Source organism: Panulirus ornatus, chromosome 53, assembly GCF_036320965.1.
Source record: "Panulirus ornatus isolate Po-2019 chromosome 53, ASM3632096v1, whole genome shotgun sequence".
NCBI lineage: Eukaryota > Metazoa > Arthropoda > Malacostraca > Decapoda > Palinuridae > Panulirus > Panulirus ornatus.
In genome coordinates, this window is record NC_092276.1 from 13,180,048 (window position 1) to 13,194,393 (window position 14,346).

General features: G+C 40.0%; 1 protein-coding gene across 3 annotated transcripts in view; it reads left to right on the plus strand.

Annotated features, from left to right (window-relative positions):
• The window catches only part of LOC139765242 (protein O-mannosyl-transferase TMTC1-like), a 273,522-nt gene that overhangs the window by 228,934 nt on the left and 30,242 nt on the right, over nucleotides 1-14,346 (plus strand). The window lies entirely within an intron of this gene.

Below are 14,346 nucleotides of genomic sequence, written 5' to 3' on the forward strand. Positions count from 1 at the left end.
TTTGATGCGGAACTTATTGAATGACTTCGAAAATCTAAATAGACGACATCAACTGTTTTACTTTCTTCGTACATGTTTGATTCTATTGTAAAGGAAATCAAGCAGATTTGTCAAACATGAGCGATTTCGTCGGAAACCATCCTGAGAACCGTTTATAAAGTGGTGGTTCGGTAAATGGTTTACAATTCCGTCTCGAATGATGGTTCCCACAAGTTTCAAATACCAGACGTATAAAGCATACTTATGTGAAAAAAGGGACATTATACTGACAAAGAAAAACTGTATTGGATGAGACAACCCCACATTACTGCTATCAGTTTCTCCTAGTGTGGTTCAAGACAAGGGCACGGTCTCTATACAGTCATCGATGTGGGGATTCGTCAGGTTTAATGCGTATGTTAATTTCAAGCACTTGACAGTAAAGAAAAGAGACTTAATCTTCGTTGCCGCTTACCACCTCACACGTCACAAGCTTGCCAACAAGTTCCAGACTTACCAACCCTTAAGTTAAAATTGTTCCGAAAGCATTGGTTTACCGTCTCATCGCATATGAATGTTTAAGTTTGTGCGATAAGCTTAGGGTATTGCTTAATGAATGTTATCCACAAATTTCATTCTGAGTGGTAGTTATGGCCAAGGATGGTATTAATGATTAATGTGAAGATATCGTTCCGAAAAATTTATAGGCGGCTCTTGCATATAAATACACTTTCAGCAGCTGCCAGGCATCATGTATGGGTGAAGCTAAGACACTTGAAATCTTGGATATCTGACCACTTCGGTCACTTGGGGCGAACGGGCTGTTCTCATCGCTAAACCATCTTATTCAGCTATTAGGAATCACTCGAGGGAAAGCGTTCTCCCTAATTCAACCTCCATACATCAAGTACTGAGTAAAGGTGAGTGGGAAGAGGACCTGCTCGTCATGGAAACACTATGTTTTTACAAATGTAGGCCTTCCTTTGTTTCACATGAGGATCTAGGAAGCTTTTATGCTCCCACTGTTAAGTCTGGTAAGATATGTTTACCCAGGAAAATGGTCTGTCAGTTGCATAAGACGGATCTTATTATAATATTTAGCTTTTTTTACTTATAATCATTTTTTTTCAGATATAAAATTATAATCTTTACTCCTCTTTCATACTTGGTAGACTAACTTTTCTAGATAGCTTTTGATTAGGACAATTTCTATTTCAGTCTCTCATTAGACCTTGATAAATCTTTTTTAATATAAGATTTACCCAAATAGTTTGTTTGAGACTATATTTCTAGTTTTTTTGGTTCATCTTCATCATGTGACTCTGCTTTCCATGCAACAAATGTATGTCGGATATATATATATATATATATATATATATATATATATATATTTTTTTTTTTTTTTTTTTTTTGCTTCGTCGCTGTCTCCCGCGTTTGCGAGGTAGCGCAAGGAAACAGACGAAAGAAATGGCACAACCCACCCCCATACACATGTATATACATACGTCCACACACGCAAATATACATACCTACACAGCTTTCCATGGTTTACCCCAGACGCTTCACATGCCTTGATTCAATCCACTGACAGCACAACCCGGTATACCACATCGCTCCAATTCACTCTATTCCTTGCCCTCCTTTCACCCTCCTGCATGTTCAGGCCCCGATCACACAAAATCTTTTTCACTCCATCTTTCCACCTCCAATTTGGTCTCCCTCTTCTCCTCGTTCCCTCCACCTCCGACACATATTTCCTCTTGGTCAATCTTTCCTCACTCATTCTCTCCATATGACCACACCATTTCAAAACACCCTCTTCTGCTCTCTCAACCACGCTCTTTTTATTTCCACACATCTCTCTTACCCTTACGTTACTTACTCGATCAAACCACCTCACACCACACATTGTCCTCAAACATCTCATTTCCAGCACATCCATCCTCCTGCGCACAACTCTATCCATGGTCCACGCCTCGCAACCATACAACATTGTTGGAACCACTATTCCTTCAAACATACCCATTTTTGCTTTCCGAGATAATGTTCTCGACTTCGACACATTCTTCAAGGCTCCCAGAATTTTCGCCCCCTCCCCCACCCTATGATCCACTTCCGCTTCCATGTTTCCATCCGCTGCCAGATCCACTCCCAGATATCTAAAACACTTCACTTCCTCCAGTTTTCTCCATTCAAACTCACCTCCCAATTGACTTGACCCTCAACCCTACTGTACCTAATAACCTTGCTCTTATTCACATTTACTCTTAACTTTCTTCTTTCACACACTTTACCAAACTCAGTCACCAGCTTCTGCAGTTTCTCACATGAGTCAGCCACCAGCGCTGTATCATCAGCGAAACACAAGTGACTCACTTCCCAAGCTCTCTCATCCCCGACAGACTTCATCCTTGCCCCTCTTTCCAAAACTCTTGCATTCACCTCCCTAATAACTCCATCCATAAACAGATTAAACAACCATGGAGACATCACACACCCCTGCCGCAAACCTACATTCACTGAGAAGCAATCACTTTCCTCTCTTCCTACACGTACACATGCCTTACATCATCGATAAAAACTTTTCACTGCTTCTAACAACTTGCCTCCCACACCATATATTCTTAATACCTTCCACAGAGCATCTCTATCAACTCTATCATACTGCTTCTCCAGATCCATAAATGCTACATACAAATCCATTTGCTTTTCTAAGTATTTCTCACATACATTCTTCAAAGCAAACACCTGATCCACACATCCTCTACCACTTCTGAAACCACACTGCTCTTCCCCAATCTGATGCTCTGTACATGCCTTCACTCTCTCAATCAATACCCTCCCATACAATTTGCCAGGAATACTCAACAAACTTATACCTCTGTAATTTGAGCACTCACTCTTATCCCATTTGCCTTTGTACAATGGCACTATGCACGCATTCCGCCAATCCTCAGGCACCTCACCATGAGTCATACATACATTAAATAACCTTACCAACCAGTCAACAATACAGTCACCCCCTTTTTTAATAAATTCCACTGCAATACCATCCAAACCTGCTGCCTTGCCGGCTTTCATCTTCCGCAAAGCTTTTACTACCTCTTCTCTGTTTACCAAATCATCTTCCCTAACCCTCGCACTTTGCACACCACCTCGACCAAAACACCCTATATCTGCCACTCTATCATCAAACACATTCAACAAACCTTCAAAATACTCACTCCATCTCCTTCTCACATCACCACTACTTGTTATCACCTCCCCATTTGCGCCCTTCACTGAAGTTCCCATTTGCTCCCTTGTCTTACGCACTTTATTTACCTCCTTCCAGAACATCTTTTTATTCTCCCTAAAATTTAATGATACTCTCTCACCCCAACTCTCATTTTATATATATATATATATATATATATATATATATATATATATATATATATATATATATATATATATATATATATATATATATATATATATATATATATATATATATATATATATATATATATTATAATAGAGTTGATAGAGATGCTCTGAGGAAGGTATTAAGAATATATGGTGTGGGAGGCAAGTTGTTAAAAGCAGTGAAAAGTTTTTATCGAAGATGTAAGGCATGTGTACGTGTAGGAAGAAGGGAAAGTGATTGGTTCTCAGTGAATGTAGGTTTGCGGCAGGGGTGTGTGATGTCTCCATGGTAGTTTAATTTGTTTATGGATGGGGTTGTTAGGGAGGTGAATGTAAGACTTTTGGAAAGAGGGGCAAGTATGCAGTCTGTTGTGGATGAGAGAGCTTGGGAGGTGAGTCAGTTATTCGCTGATGATACAGCGCAGGTGGCTGATTCATGGGAGAAACTGCAGAAGCTGGTGACTGAGTTTGGTAAAGTGTGTGAAAGAAGAAAGTTAAGAGTAAATGTGAATAAGAGCAAGGTTATTTGGTACAGTAGGGTTGAGGGTCAAGTCAATTGGGAGGTAAGTTTGAATGGAGAAAAACTGGAGGCAGGAAAGTGTTTTAGATATCTGGGAGTGGATCTGGCAGCGGATGGAACCATGGAAGCGGAAGTGAATCATAGGGTGGGGGAGGCGGCGAAAGTTCTGAGAAAATGGGTATGGGTATTGTATGGTTGCGAGGCGTGGGCTATGGATAGAGTTGTGCGCAGGAGGGTGGATGTGATAGAAATAAGATGTTTGAGGACAATATGTGGTGTGAGGTAGTTTGATCGAGTAAGTAATGTAAGGGTAAGAGAGATGTGTGTGGAAATGAAAAGTGTGGTTGAAAGAGCAGAAGAGGGTGTTTTGAAATGGTTTGGTCACATGGAGAGAATGAGTGAGGAAAGATTGACCAAGAGGATATATGTGTCAGAGGTGGAGGGAACGAGGAGAAGTGGGAGACCAAATTGGAGGTGGAAAAATGGAGTGAAAAAGATTTTGAGTGATCGGGGCCTGAACATGCAGGAGGGTGAAAGGCGTGCAAGGAATAGAGTGAATTGGAACGATGTGGTATACCGGGATCGACGTGCTGTCAATAGATTCAACCTGGGCATGTGAAGCGTCTGGGGTAAACCATGGAAAGTTCTCTGGGGCCTGGATGTGGAAAGGGAGCTGTGGTTTCGGTGCATTCTTACATGACAGCTAGAGACTGAATGTGAACGAATGGGGCCTTTGTTGTCATTTCCTAGCTCTACCTCGCACACATGAGGGGGGAGGGGGTTGTTATTCCATGTGTTGCGAGGTGGCGATAGGAATAAAGAAAGGCAGACAGTATGAATTATGTACATGTGAATATATGTCATTTGTCTGTGTGTGTATATCTATGTGTACATTGAGATTTACAAGTATGTATATCTGCGTGTGTGGACGTGTACGTATATACATGTGTATGTAGGTGAGTTGGGTCATTCTTTCGTCTGTTTCCTTGCGCTACCTCGCTGACGCGGGAAAGAGCGACAAAGTATAATGAGTGAAATATATATATATATATATATATATATATATATATATATATATATATATATATATATATATATATATATATATATATATATATATATATATATATATATATATATATATATAAAAAGAGCGTGGTTGAGAGAGCAGAAGAGGGTGTTTTGAAATGGTTTGGGCACATGGAGAGAATGAGTGAGGAGAGATTAACCAAGAGGATATATGTGTCGGAGGTGGAGGGAACGAGGAGAAGAGGGAGACCAAATTGGAGGTGGAAAGATGGAGTGAAAAGGATTTTGTGTGATCGGGGCCTGAACATGCAGGAGGGTGAAAGGAGGGCAAGGAATAGAGTGAATTGGAGCGATGTGGTATACAGGGGTTGACGTGCTGTCAGTGGATTGAATCAAGGCATGTGAAGCGTCCGGGGTAAACCATGGAAAGCTGTGTAGGTATGTATATTTGCGTGTGTGGGCGTGTGTATGTACATGTGTATGGGGGGGGGGTTTGGCCATTTCTTTCGTCTGTTTCCTTGCGCTACCTCGCAACCGCGGGAGACAGCGACGAGGTATAAAAAAAAAAAAAAAAAAAAAGAAAAAAAATATATTTTTATTTTTTTTTCAAACTATTCGCCATTTCCCGCGTTAGCGAGGTAGCGTTAAGAACAGAGGACTGGGCCATTAAGGGAATATCCTCACCTGGCCCCCTTCTCCGTTCATTCTTTTGGAAAATTAAAAAAAATTGAGAGGGGAGGATTTCCAGCCTCCCGCTCCCTCCCCTTTTAGTCGCCTTCTACGACACGCAGGGAATACGTGGGAAGTATTCTTTCTCCCCTATCTCCCGGGGAATATATATATATATATATATATATATATATATATATATATATATATATATATATATATATATATATATATATATATATATATATATCCCTGGGGAAAGGGGAGAAAGAATACTTCCCACGTATTCCCTGCATGTCGTAGGAGGCGACTAAAAGGGGAGGGAGCGGGTGGCTGGATATGCTCCCCTTTCGTTCTTTTTTAATTTTCCAAAAGAAGGAACATAGAAGGGGGCCAGGTGAGGATATTCCCTCAAATGCCCAGTCCTCTGTTCTTAACGCTACCTCGCTAACGCGGGAAATGGCGGATAGTATGAAAAAAAAAGAAAAAAAAAAAATATATATATATATATATATATATATATATATATATATATATATATATATATATATATATATATATATATATATATATATATATATATTTTCTAAAAGAAAGAACAGAGAAGGGGGCCAGGTGAGGATATTCCCTCAAATGTCCAGTCGTCTGTTCTTAACGCTACCTTGCTAACGCGGGAAATGGCGAATAGTGTAAAAAAAAAGAATATATATATATATATATATATATATATATATATATATATATATATATATATATATATATATATATATATATATATATATATATATATATATATATTTATATATATACATATATATATATATATATATATATATATATATATATATATATATCTTTCTTCTTTCATACCATTCACCATTTCCCGCATTAGCGAGGTAGCGTTAAGAACAGAGGACTGGGCCTTTGAGGGAATATCCTCACCTGGCCTCCTTCTCTGTTCCTTCTTTTGGAAAATTAAAAAAAAAAATGAGGGGAGGATTTCCAGCCCCCCGCTCTCTTCCCTTTTAGTCGCCTTCTACGACACGCAGGGAATACGTGGGAAGTATTCTTTCTCCCCTATCCTCGTTCCCTCCACCTCCGACACATATATCCTCTTGGTCAATCTTTCCTCACTCATTCTCTCCATGTGCCCAAACCATTTCAAAACACCCTCCTCTGCTCTCTCAACCACGCTCTTTTTATTTCCACACATCTCTCTTACCCTTACGTTACTTACTCGATCAAACCACCTCACACCACACATTTTCCTCAAACATCTCATTTCCAGCACATCCATCCTCCTGCGCACAACTCTATCCATAGCCCACGCCTCGCAACCATACAACATTGTTGGAACCACTATTCCTTCAAACATACCCATTTTTGCTTTCCGAGATAATGTTCTCGACTTCCACACATTTTTCAAGGCTCCCAAAATTTTCGCCCCCTCCCCCACCCTATGATCCACTTCCGCTTCCATGGTTCCATCCGCTGACAGATCCACTCCCAGATATCTAAAACACTTCACTTCCTCCAGTTTTTCTCCATTCAAACTCACCTCCCAATTGACTTGACCCTCAACCCTACTGTACCTAATAACCTTGCTCTTATTCACATTTACTCTTAACTTTCTTCTTCCACACACTTTACCAAACTCCGTCACCAGCTTCTGCAGTTTCTCACATGAATCCGCCACCAGCGCCACAGACTTCATACTTGCCCCTCTTTCCAAAACTCTTGCATTTACCTCCCTAACAACCCCATCCATAAACAAATTAAACAACCATGGAGACATCACACACCCCTGCCGCAAACCTACATTCACTGAGAAGCCAATAACTTTCCTCTCTTCCTACACGTACACATGCCTTACATTCTCGATAAAAACTTTTCACTGCTTCTAACAACTTGCCTCCCACACCATATATTCTTAATACCTTCCACAGAGCATCTCTATCAACTCTATCATATGCCTTCTCCAGATCCATAAATGCTACATACAAATCCATTTGCTTTTCTAAGTATTTCTCACATACATTCTTCAAAGCAAACACCTGATCCACACATCCTCTACCACTTCTGAAAACACACTGCTCTTCCCCAGTCTGATGCTCTGTACATGCCTTCACCCTCTCAATAAATACCCTCCCATATAATTTACCAGGAATGCTCAACAAACTTATACCTCTGTAATTTGAGCACTCACTCTTATCCCCTTTACCTTTGTACAATGGCACTATGCACGCATTCCGCCAATCCTCAGGCACCTCACCATAAGTCATACATACATTAGATAACCTTACCAACCAGTCAACAATACAGTCACCCCCTTTTTTTAATAAATTCCACTGCAATACCATCCAAACCTGCTGCCTTGCCGGCTTTCATCTTCCGCAAAGCTTTCACTACCTCTTCTCTGTTTACCAAATCATTTTCCCCAACCCTCTCACTTTGCACACCACCTCGACCAAAACACCCTATATCTGCCACTCTATCATCAAACACATTCAACAAACCTTCAAAATACTCACTCCATCATACTCACTCCATCTCCTTCTCACATCACCACTACTTGTTATCACCTCCCCATTTGCGCCCTTCACTGAAGTTCCCATTTGCTCCCTTGTCTTACGCACTTTATTTACCTCCTTCCAGAACATCTTTTTATTCTCCCTAAAATTTAATGATACTCTCTCACCCCAACTCTCATTTGCCCTTTTTTTCACCTCTTGCACCTTTCTCTTGACCTCCTGTCTCTTTCTTTTATACATCTCCCACTCAATTGCATTTTTTCCCTGCAAAAATCGTCCAAATGCCTCTCCCTTCTCTTTCACTAATACTCTTACTTCTTCATCCCACCACTCACTACCCTTTCTAATCAACCCACCTCCCACTCTTCTCATGCCACAAGCATCTTTTGCGCAATCCATCACTGATTCCCTAAATACATCCCATTTCTCTCCCACTCCCCTTGCTTCCATTGTTCTCACCTTTTTCCATTCTGTACTCAGTCTCTCCTGGTACTTCCTCACACAGGTCTCCTTCTCAAGCTCACTTACTCTCGCCACCCTCTTCACCCCAACATTCACTCTTCTTTTCTGAAAACCCACACAAATCTTCACCTTAGCCTCCACAAGATAATGATCAGACATCCCTCCAGTTGCACCTCTCAGCACATTAACATCCAAAAGTCTCTCCTTCGCACGCCTGTCAATTAACACGTAATCCAATAACGCTCTCTGGCCATCTCTCCTAATTACATAAGTATACTTATGTATATCTCGCTCTTTAAACCAGGTATTCCCAATCATCAGTCCTTTTTCAGCACATAAATCTACAAGCCCTTCACCATTTCCATTTACAACACTGAACACCCCATGTATACCAATTATTCCCTCAACTGCCACATTACTCACCTTTGCATTCAAATCACCCATCACTATAACCCGGTCTCGTGCATCAAAACCACTAACACACTCATTCAGCTGCTCCCAAAACACTTGCCTCTCTTGATCTTTCTTCTCATGCCCAGGTGCATATGCACCAATAATCACCCACCTCTCTCCATCAACTTTCAGTTTTACCCATATTAACCGAGAATTTACTTTCTTACACTCTATCACATACTCCCACAACTCCTGTTTCAGGAGTATTGCTACTCCTTCCCTTGCTCTTGTCCTCTCACTAACCCCTGACTTTACTCCCCAGACATTCCCAAACCACTCTTCCCCTTTACCCTTGAGCTCCGTTTCACTCAGAGCCAAAACATCCAGGTTCCTTTCCTCAAACATACTACCTATCTCTACTTTTTTCACATCTTGGTTACATCCACACACATTTAGGCACCCCACTCTGAGCCTTCGAGGAGGATGAGCACTCCCCGCGTGACTCCTTCTTCTGTTTCCTATTTAGAAAGTTAATACAAGGAGGGGAGGATTTCTGGCCCCCCGCTCCCGTCCCCTCTAGTCGCTTTCTACGACACGCGAGGAATACGTGGGAAGTATTCTTTCACCCCTATCCCCAGGGATAATATACATATATATATATACATATACACATACACACACATACACATACATACGCACATATACACACACACACACATACATATATATATATATATGAGAAATGTAAGAAACAATTTAGAAAACTTTAGAAAATATATATATATATATATATATATATATATATATATATATATATATATATATATATATATATATATTATATATATATATATATATATATATATATATATATATATATATATATTGAGTGGGAGCTGTATAAAAGAAAGAGACAGGAGGTCAAGAGAAAGGTGCAAGAGTTGAGAAAGAGGGCAAATGGGAGTTGGGGTGAGAGAGTATCATTAAATTTTAGGGAGAATAAAAAGATGTTCTGGAAGGAGGTAAATAAAGTGCGTAAGACAAGGGAGCAAATGGGAACTTCAGTGAAGGGCGCAGATGGGGAGGTGATAACAAGTAGTGGTGATGTGAGAAGGAGATGGAGTGAGTATTTTGAAGGTTTGTTGAATGTGTTTGATGATAGAGTGGCAGATATAGGGTGTTTTGGTCGAGGTGGTATGCAGAGTAAGAGGGTTAGGGAAAATGATTTGGTAAACAGAGAGGAGGTAGTAAAAGCTTTGCGGAAGATGAAAGCTGGCAAGGAAGCAGGTTTGGATGGTATTGCAGTGGAATTTATTAAAAAAGGGGGTGACCGTATTATTGACTGGTTGGTGAGGTTATTTAATGTATGTATGACTCATGGTGAGGTGCCTGAGGATTGGCGGAATGCGTGCATAGTGCCATTGTACAAAGGCAAAGGGGATAAGAGTGAGTGCTCAAAGTACAGAGGTATAAGTTTGTTGAGTATTCCTGGTAAATTATATGGGAGGGTATTGATTGAGAGGGTGAAGGCTTGTACAGAGCATCAGATTGGGGAAGAGCAGTGTGGTTTCAGAAGTGGTAGAGGATGTGTGGATCAGGTGTTTGCTTTGAAGAATGTATGTGAGAAATACTTAGAAAAGCAAATGGATTTGTATGTAGCATTTATGGATCTGGAGAAGGCATATGATAGAGTTGCTAGAGATGCTCTGTGGAAGGTACTAAGAATATATGGTGTGGGAGGCAAGTTGTTAGAAGCAGTGAAAAGTTTTTATCGAGGATGTAAGGCATGTGTACGTGTAAGAAGAGGGGAAAGTGATTGGTTCTCAGTGAATGTAGGTTTGCGGCAGGGGTGTGTGATGTCTCCATGGTTGTTTAATTTGTTTATGGATGGGGTTGTTAGGGAGGTGAATGCAAGAGTTTTGGAAAGAGGGGCAAGTATGAAGTCTGTTGTGGATGAGAGAGCTTGTGAAGTGAGTCAGTTGTTGTTCGCTGATGATACAGCGCTGGTGTTGACCTGGAGTTTGCTCTGTTTTGAGAGGGTGTTTTTGTGTTTGTTTTTTTGTTGGGGATATCCACTATCGCATGTTCGTAGGGTTGGTTTTTTTTATTTTTGGGTCGGTTTTTTTTTTTTCTTTAAACAGTTGATCAAGTATTGTCGTGTGTTTTGAGGTTGTGTTCTGGTTGTTTTGTCGTGTAATGCGTGTTTCTCGGGTTAGACGGTGGGTGTTGTTTTTTTACAAGTTTTTTCTTTTTATTTGTTTTTTTGTTGTTTTTTATTATTGTTTCTGTATTTGGGCTTTTTCTGGTTTGTTGTTGATAGTTATTTTGCTTTGTTTTTTTTTTTTTGGGGTGTTTGGGGATTGTTGAACGTCAATAATTTCCTGGGTTCACTAGTTTTATATTATGGACCTAAGAGTGGTGTTGATCTACTTTCTGGGTTCTTTTGTTTGGTGGTTTATTTATGCGTGGTAATTCCCCCCCCCCCCGATTCTTGCTTCATCGAGTAGTTGTTGGTTTGTGTTTTGGTTATTGTTTGGCGGTTTAGATGGACTGAGTTTGGTAAAGTGATGGTTGTTTGTTTTGATGTTTTGTTTTGTGGTTTAGTGGATGTGCGAGTGTTGGTTTTTTTTTGTGTGTTTGTTGAGAATGTGTGACTATAAAAGAGAAGAGGAAAAATTAAGAGTAATATGTGAATAAGAGAAAGGTAATTAAGGTTTTAGTAGGTTGAGGTCAAGTCAATTGGGAGGTAAGTTTGTGATTGGTGAAGAAAATATTGTTTGTTTGGTTTATGTTGGTTGGGTGTTATTGGTGTTTTTGGTGTTGGTTTTACTTGTGGGTGGCATTGCTGGGGGTGGTGTTGGTGATGTTGTGTTTGGTGGTTGGAAGTAAGTGTTGTTTTAGATATGTGGGTGTGGGTTATAGCAAGCGGTTGGTGGGTGGGGGGTGGTGGTGGTGGGGTGGTGGTGTGTGGGGGTTAGGTTGGGGGTTGGTAACCATGTAAGCGGGGGATATTGGTATAATTGGGTGGGGGTGGGGGAGGGGGCGAAATCTGGGAGCTTTTGGAATGAAAATGTGTGGATAGTGAGAAAATTTTCGGAAAAGCAAAAATGTGTATGTTTGAAGGAATAGTGGATCAAACAATGTTGTATGGTTGCGAGGCATGGGGATTTCTATATAATATTATTATTAATATTAAAATATATTCTACCACCCTTCCCAATCTCATAAATCTTCCATAAATATATTAACACCTAATAAAAAAAAATATTACAAAAACTACAAAACCACATAAAAACACAAAAACCAACCTCTTCTAAACCACCTATCACAAAAACCCCCACACCAAACAAAAAAAAACACAAAACAACACTACCTCCACACACACCCCCCCCCCCCCTCCCCCCACATCCTCTCCTCATATCTCTCATAAAAATTGATCCCACCTCCTCCCACCCCTCTTATTAATCTCTTCTTATTATTATAACTATGATAGATATAGTATATATATACAATGATAAATTTACATTTATACCTCTCTTACTTACACTCATCCTGTGTACGTGTATGTGTAAATATATTTATTCCTTACACTCTCCTATGTATCCCCAATTCTTATTCCCTCATTCTATCCCCCTCAAAATATATCACTTTTCATCCATCTTTTTATCCTTCCCCCCATACCATCCACTCAAACCAATACAAATAATAACTAAAAAATAAAAAATAATCAAAACATTCATAACCTTAAATTAACCCCAACCAAAAAACAACACCCACACTCACCCTCAACTCACATACCACTTCCCCCCCCTCTCTCTCACAAACCAAAACACCACACACAAAATCCAACCCCTCTCTAAAACACACCACCAAAAAATCTCCCACCCCCCATACCCCCCAATACACACCCACAACCCATCACTCTCTATACAAAAAAACTGATTTTATTTACTCTATTAAACAAACTTAACACCTACAACACTAACCAAATACAATACCATCACTCATCTCTCATCATACTCCTTTCATGACACTTCTGTGCACTCTCACACATCACTCATCCAAAACCACAAACACCACAACAAAAACCAACTCACCACTCTCAAACCCAAAAACACAAAACTCTCAACCCTCACACCCCCCCCCCCCACACATAACAACCAAACCAAACCAACACTCATTACACAAACAAAAAACACACACAAAACCACCAAACATCAAACACAAAAACCAACCCCCTAACACCAACAAAACCCACCCAAAACCCCTCAAACAACATTCTCCCAAAACAAAACCAAAACAAACACTCACAACCAAACACAAAAAAAACCACCCACAACTACCAACACCTCTCACTCACACTCACAACCTCAATATATAGATATATAATATATATACCCAACCACACCCCAACACAACTCACTCCCCTCACAAAACTAAAAAAAAAACCCACACCCCCCAACAAAACCTCCACAACACAAACTGATAAACAAAAATCTAACAACAAACACACCAACACACTATATAAACACACTCATCATACAACACAACACTCACATCTCACTCTCTCCCTCAAACCAAACACACTCTCACACATACTCACTCTAGAACCTCAACACATTCTACAGAGAAAACACTAAGAAAAACACACCACACCACTCCCAACCCACATCATAATTCTAATAAAATTACATATCACCCACCTCTCCCATCATAATTTCAATAACCCCCCCTCATCACTCACTTCCACACTCATGAGATAGCCCTCTCTCAAACCACCACCACCCACTCCCCCCACCATACATAATTACTTCCCTCTTTAAAGCATAAATATTATTATTACACAACTCAACCTAAACTTGATATTGTATGATATCCCCTCTCCAAAACATACTTCTCTCCTGTACAAAAATTATCAAACATCGCTCGCCACTCACAGAACCCTTTTATTAGATTCTCTCACTCACTCTCGCATTTGTCTGGTAACCGCACCGATTATGAAGTCTATGAGTTTGCTGGAGATGAGTTGGGATTGTGCGAGGGTTTATGTGTTGTTTTGTTGTTTGTGTAAATGCGACTTAGTAAGAAAAATACACGAATTGATGTGTGTTTTATTACTCACTCTCTATCGCGCACTCAACACTATATCTTTATTAAAACTCTGATATTTTTTACCTATATAGGAGAGATAGTGATGTGTGTGTGCCTCTTTATACCCCACATCCACTCCTAACCAACCACTCTATTTTCTACTCTCACTCTCTATTCACTTATCATCCCTAACCCCCTAAAAATTTCCCCCTCATCTCCTCTTATTGTTTTCGCGGTACTTACAAGGAAGGAGTGCAAATGATT